The sequence below is a fragment of the Castor canadensis genome, chromosome 6 (genome assembly GCF_047511655.1).
Source record: "Castor canadensis chromosome 6, mCasCan1.hap1v2, whole genome shotgun sequence".
Classification (NCBI taxonomy): domain Eukaryota; kingdom Metazoa; phylum Chordata; class Mammalia; order Rodentia; family Castoridae; genus Castor; species Castor canadensis.
In genome coordinates, this window is record NC_133391.1 from 104,698,772 (window position 1) to 104,704,771 (window position 6,000).

The 6,000-nt window shown below is 37.4% G+C and overlaps 1 long non-coding RNA gene across 1 annotated transcript in view; it reads right to left on the reverse strand.

The window, feature by feature from the left end:
• Positions 1–2,266, reverse strand: part of LOC141424174 (uncharacterized) — a 45,778-nt gene extending 43,512 nt beyond the window's left edge. The window contains exon 1 of the long non-coding RNA XR_012449121.1: positions 2,112–2,266. This is a non-coding gene — a long non-coding RNA (uncharacterized lncRNA). The remainder of the gene's footprint in view (positions 1–2,111) is intronic.
• Between the last annotated feature and the right edge of the window lie 3,734 nt (positions 2,267–6,000).

Genomic DNA, 6,000 nt, shown 5'->3' on the forward strand with positions numbered 1-6,000 from the left:
TTCATTTATATGTATATTTATTTAGAAGGATAGAGAATAATAAGTGTAGTTTGTCTATTGTCGTAGTTATTACTTAAAGTCCACAGAGGTTACAACTTTTTTTCTATGCCAGGTATAAATACAAAGGTCTCTTGAATATGCCTCTTGCTTTATGTCGAGGGCCAATTAAAAACAAAGATAATATTCTAACTACTGAGCCTTAGAAGAAGAAAGAATGAGGCTAAAAGGCAAACAGACTCCAAGATGGCTGCCTCTTCCTTCTTCCCTCTCCTTACTGTCTGTTTTCCACACAGAAATTAATGTAATATTTTGTTTAGAAATCACATTGTAGGTCATTTGCAAATGAAGCAGTCTCTGAGGCACCAAAATCTGCCTAGAATACGCTCATGGTGCCATGGAGGTATATGGCAAGAGATTAAAATGCGAACATTCAAATGTTTTTAGGTAGTGACTATACTCACACACTTACACACTTGAATGTGTGAACAACACACACAGCTGCAAATGAAATAAAAGGCCCAGACCTTTCTTAATTCTTAGGACAGAAGGGCAAAGGAGGGCACCAGGCCACCACCTTCCTCCCCAAAGGTTAGAAAATGCACTGTTCATGGTCTGGATTTGATTTTTTAAAAAAGATATATCTTACTGATGACTCTCTCATTAGGCGGACTTCTGAAGTCTGCGGAGACAAGATTTCCATAAATTATCTCTCTAACTCATCTCATGCTGGTGCAAAATGCAAAGCTAAATTAAAAAAAAAAACGTATTTTTTACAAGAGAAAAAATATGAAGCTAGCTAGCTTCTTGACAAACATGCTAAAGGATTAAGATCAGTAGTAATTACTAACATTAATTATAATAAATATATATTTTTAATCATAAAATTGTACCCAGAAAGCTAAATTTAAAATAATGTAAGAAATAAATATAGTTATATTTGGTGTTTTTTAACAGATTTAAAGCATATTCTTACTGTGCAGACTTGAGTGCACTAGGCATAGAACAAAGCAAATGGTTTAGTTCCTATAGGAAATATATTAAAAAGAAAAAAAAGGGGAAAAAAATCCACAACCCTTTATCTAAAAGCCATCAGGGACAAGCACTCAATACAAGTTAACAAGCAGGAACTGATAAGATAACATTTATATGAGGTCAGAAGTCAAATGCCAGTCAAAGGCTTTTAACCTCTTGGGCCATAAACAGGAATAGTTAAAAGTGAGAGGTAGTTATTTATCGGATTTTAAGAGTACCTGATCATTGCCAGAGAATCAACGATGATGAAGCTAATTGGGATTTATAGAAAAAGAAATTTTTATCTGTTCAAAGAAAATTAACCTACAAACCCACAGTTCTTCAATTGGTAGGGAGAAAAACAAACAAAAACCCCTTGTAAGGGGGGAAAATAAATCCAGTAATTTAAACAGACTTAATAACAAAAGAAGCAATAACTTACGACTAATGTACATATGACTAAAATATAATAAATGATGTTTTTATGAATTCTGTATTAAATATCTAACAACAAAAAATAAGGATTAGATAATTTATTTCCATTTTTTTGTTCTTTTTCTTTCACTCCCCTTCAGACCTACTAAATTAGACGGAATATAACTCCAATAACACAATACTTCTTGCCCTCAGAATGCCATCATTTATAAATTTAAAATTATATATAACCTAATAGCAATTATCTTAAAACAACAGAATACTGAAACTGCTTAATTAAATTTTTATCCCATTCTATCCAGAGAAACAGATATCCTTTTTTATTTGCTGCAGGAATATTTTTTCTTTGTTTTGACTTTTGTCCCTTTTTCTCTTTTTTTTGCGTTTACATCCCAAACTCCCAAGCAGTTCCTGCTCCCTGAGTCCATGTTGGTTTATATTTTCAAAGCATTCCCATCCCTCTTTTTTCTTTTGCAATAAAAGAAAGCAGATCTAGATATTTCTTTCTAGAGATAGAGGGATTGTTGTTAGGCCTGTTAAGGCCCACTGTTTCTTTAAACAGAGTCCACAATACACTAGGCGAACATTGTGGATTTAAAATGCTTTTAAATATTTATCACTAGTATTTTATCATCATATTCAAATGACACCTGGAGTGCACTCACCTTTATTGACAATCTCTGTTCTGAAAGTCCATTTGCTTCCTTAAAGCCCCCCAAGCAGAACAAGGACTACCCGTTTTCATTCAGTTAATGTTTAGTAAAAAACCAAGCAACCTTAATCAGCATGCTGATTGCATCGTCAACTAACAAATAATTTACTACTCTGAGCATTGCATTCCATTAAAAGCTCATTAAATTTTCTGTTCTCCAATGGGAGGTTTAGCTTTTGAACTGCATGCTTTTGCTTCGAATGATCATTTATTCAGTTTTTGCAAAATGTTGTAGATTTTTTTTTCCTAAAGTATAGGTGAGCATTTTAATACCTATAGACTGGAAATATATGGAAACACAGCCCAGGGTTTGAGGACATTCAATTTGATTTATAAACTCTGGTTAATAAAAATGGAACATACTTTTAGGACATCTTGAAATAATTGAGTGTATATTGGTTATATGTAATCCAAACATAGCCTCAGAAATATTCGTATAATATAAAATATCAAGTCCTTTTTTGAGCTTAAATTTTTCTTTACAGTTATTGTGGTTTTTATTATATTTATACTTATGCATAGTTGTTGTCTACTGATTCACAAAGGGGGCATGTCACTACAAAGCTCTTCCCCTATATGATGCCAATTTTGAGGGGCAGTTGGCTGGTTACCCAAAGAAATCTTCATTTTCTGGGTTTTGCACATTTTCTACAAACCCTTAAAGTCTTCAATTGTTTTCATGCCCAGACTCATCTAGGAAAGAGTATATTTATTATTTTTAATTTTGGGAAATATAGGAAAAGAGCAGGCCCCAAATTAACATGCATCTTTGGGTTGCTAATTGTGCTCATTGCAAATTTGGGTCATTTTGCATGAGTGACTCTAATGTGGGGCTGAGATTGCCACGCAGCTCAGTGGATTCCTGATTCCCCACGCTAATCCTGAACTCAGTGATTGTGTCAGGTGCAGTTCTGTATGCTCTAGCAGCTGGCTCATCCTCATCAATGCAAATAAGGCAACTCCTACAATCAGAGCTTCGTGCATGTGAGGCCTGATTGCTGAGGGCAGGCTAAAGCACTACACAGACTCTCACTTTCAAATCACGCTAAGTGACAAGACAACTGCAATGTCCCTCTAGTTCAAAATCAACCTTTCGAAAACAAAACAAGAAGAAGGAGATGGCTACAAAGAAGAGGAAAACCCCAGTGTAGAGGGAAATGGACTTGTTTAGACAGGCCTTATTTAGATACAGAGATAATGTAGAGTGCATTTCAACAAATAATTGTTTAGCTTAGTGCAAGAGACTTTGTTTTAAGAGCTGCAGGAGATGCTGTGAAAGTAAGGGAGACACAGTCCCTTCCCTCAAGGAACCCTATGATTTGATTGCAGAAAATTGTAAAGATTAAGATAATAGCAGAACTATTATTAAGTAGCAGTCACCAAAGTCTTAAATGAAAACCATAAAACATACTTTTAAGGGAACTATTTAGAGAGGGCATTATGGCACAGATGTTAAGAGTGAGGCTTTGCAAGCTTAGAGTTCAAATCCCAGCTTTGCCACTTACTTGCTCAAGTTACCTTACCTTTCTAAAACTGTAATGTCACCATCTGCAAAACTGGCAACCAGAGTACCTATCTCACAGGGATATTAGAGAATGTAGTGAGATTATGTAAATAACATACCACCTGCTTGGCACATAGCAAGTGCTCAATAATGTCAGCTGTGATTATTATTATTTCCTCCTTAACACACAAAGAAAGGAGGAATACAGAAATAATGTTCCACTGTTTGAAAGACGTTTTTTTGATCTTGCCTCTAAGTTCCCATTTTACATGTAGCACTTACGCTGTGGAAGTGAAAATACTGAGAACATTAAAAAGCCCTGTGTCTCTCAGTGGTGTCTGGACAATCCTGGCGACTCAGAACATGAAGGAGAGAACAAGAAATCCCTGTGCTTTCCTTTTCTTTTTTTCCAAACAAGTATGCAGACTTCCCCTGCATTTCAGCCCCACCCTCTTTATTTTACTGCCTAATCTATAAAGGAGGATTAACAGCAGCAAGCTGCTTTGGTACGGGGCAGATTCTGGGTGAGGACCTGTAGGTAGAGTTTAATGAATACAATTTTCTAGGACTGTGAGTGCATATTTTTAGCTCCATGCTGAGCTCCAGCGTTGGCTCTTGAGACAGATGAACAGACCCTTTGATCAGACTTAGGTGCTGCTCCAAGAAGAACCTTTTTCACAAAGTAGTGAGGGGAAAATGTCTTGTGTTCTCCTTATTGCTAATTTGCTCTCTATAGATTCAGATTCCACATAACTTGTCCCGGCCTCAAAAAGTCACATTATAACATTGAGGTATACTATTGTGGGGAGAAAAAGTACTTCTGAACAGCAGTGAGCTCACAAGTGTGTGGTTGGCATCTTTTCCCCTTTGAGAGTAGGGTGGAGGCAGTTAACCTTCCTAGGGGAGGTTGGGCCTAGACTACATCATAGACACCATATCCCCCCTGGAGTTTCCAAACAATAAAACTGCTTCCTCTGCCAAACACAAAGAATAGTCTGGAGTTGGATATTAGCAAACAGCAAACCACATAAAGAAGAAAGGAAAGGAGGGGGAAGAAGGAAGAAAAGGAGAGTACGAAGAAAAATGGAAGAAAAGAAGGAAAATTACGTTAAGAGAAAAGCATAAAATGAGATTTCTTTTTTTCCTTTGGTTTGCCACAGAGAGGGCAGCCATCCAATCTTGTCTTGATTTTAGGCAGTGCCAGGCAAGGAGGAGGAGGTGGAGAAGAAGGGATTTTGATGTAATGCCAAATAGGTCAGTGATGAGGCATGAGGTCTTTTGGAAATAGCTAAGATTTTAAAAACTTGGCATTGGGATAGAGTGCACAAGATGGATTTGATTTTTTGCATTCCTGCTCAGGACTCTCTCCTTCTCTTTCTAATAGGATTAACAGATATTTTCCTAAGCAGAAATCAAAATGTGTCAAATCATCTGAGACAGTCAATTTGTTCACAATGCCCACATTCTTGCAGTACCGATGCAGCACTATTCAAAAACAGTTTCATTTCAAGAGATACAATGCAGTGGAGAGGTAAACATTTATCTTCATAATCTTACTCTCCTTTCAGACTGCTTAATTTTTCTCAGTGATTTTCCCCTCCTCCTTCACTCCTCCATCCCCCCTCCCACAACCCCCACCCCAGCTCAGCTTCAAAACATCTAGTACAAAAAAGACATGACTTCCCCGAGGATTCGGGTCTCAGTGATCCTGATGATGCAACGTGTGCTCTCTGTTATTCCTGGTAGCTGCCTGGATATGTTCCTGTATCCTGCCTCACAGCTCCAGTTGTCCTTATTCTCGCATCACCTACAAATCCTCCTCCAACACCTGCAAGGCTTACCTCCACCTTTTCCTCCCATCTCAAGCCCAGTTATCAGAACTCCTTCCCCACTCCACCCCTGCACTTTTTACTGTTATTATTAGTATTATCATCATCACCACAAGCAAGGGCCTCTTTGGCTTCTCCTTAGGGAGGCATTAACTTGCCTTCCTTAAAACTGCTTGTCCTCCTCGGCTCCCTTTGAACACTATAGACCAGTGTCACCTTTGGAATAATAAAAGAAAGTAGTCAGAGTAGGAGCCCAACTTCACATGACTGGCATTCCTGAAAAACCTCATGCATTTTCATCCCCCTTTCTACCTCCCTTTCTTTTCAATGAGACTCTGTAAGATAGCGGCAATTAGAAGAAGCTCTGCAATGAATAGAAACAATAGCTACCGGTGTATTTTATTCTTAAGACTTGAATAGTAGGCATTTAGCAAGCAGAATTAGGTACTGATTTTATTTCTTTTTCTTTTCCATAGTATGGATCTGGAATGTCCCTAAAAGGCCCATGT